The sequence below is a fragment of the Planococcus citri genome, chromosome 1 (assembly GCF_950023065.1).
Source record: "Planococcus citri chromosome 1, ihPlaCitr1.1, whole genome shotgun sequence".
Lineage (NCBI taxonomy): Eukaryota > Metazoa > Arthropoda > Insecta > Hemiptera > Pseudococcidae > Planococcus > Planococcus citri.
This window is the reverse complement of record NC_088677.1, coordinates 81,643,802-81,644,556: the sequence shown is the minus strand read 5'-3', so window position 1 is coordinate 81,644,556 and position 755 is coordinate 81,643,802. Positions and strand designations below refer to the sequence as shown.

The 755-nt window shown below is 34.2% G+C and overlaps 1 non-coding gene across 1 annotated transcript; it reads right to left on the bottom strand.

The window, feature by feature from the left end:
• Positions 1-338: 338 nt before the first annotated feature.
• Positions 339-466, bottom strand: TRNAR-UCU (transfer RNA arginine (anticodon UCU)). The gene is made up of 2 exons: positions 430-466; positions 339-374 (listed from the first exon to the last, which is right to left on the bottom strand). It is a non-coding gene; the product is annotated as a tRNA-Arg (tRNA).
• Positions 467-755: the final 289 nt, after the last annotated feature.

The following is a 755-nucleotide window of genomic DNA, read 5'->3' as shown; positions in this document are numbered from 1 at the left end:
TTTTTTTGAAGATTTTTATTGGTGAATTTTCATAAATATTATTAATATTTGTCAAAACTAGAAAATTTTTAAAAACATTATTACACGATCGGTTTGAAGAAAATTACTCTATTTACGTCCTGTGCTGTAAAATTTTTCAAACAAAAATATTACGAATTGTAACTTTGCGAAAGAGTTCAAGCCCTCTCTCTCCTCCAATTCGAACATCACCTTAATCAATTTTGAAACGGTATTAGTGAAGTGAAAACTTGAGAAATTCGTGACTAGAAATCAAATTAAAATTACAAAGTTCACAAACCACCTTTACCTACTCAACATTTTGACATCAAAAAAATTCAGGCCTGGACAGGGACTCGAACCCTGGACCTGTAGGTTGAGAAACGCAATTTGTAACTCCCGCGTAAGAAGTTTACATAATTCGAACACTATCAGAATCCTACCGCTCTGCCAACTGAGCTACCCAGGCTGTGATGCCTGTAGGACAATATTTAGTTTACATGTGCCTCTAGTCAGTGATTTCACAAGCTAATGCAAGAGCTACCTATGCTGCGTAGTACGTACTTTGCCCACCCACGCATCTTAATTTTCAGAGGACGAAGGCATGAAAATTAATTTGGACTGCTGAAAATTGAGTTGTGGCTTATTCTCAATTTTAGAATTACATTTTATTTTTTTAGATTAACGAACAACAACAAAATTCCCCTCTCTCCAAATGAAAAGAAATTATCAAAACTCGAAAAAAAACTGTTGAAATA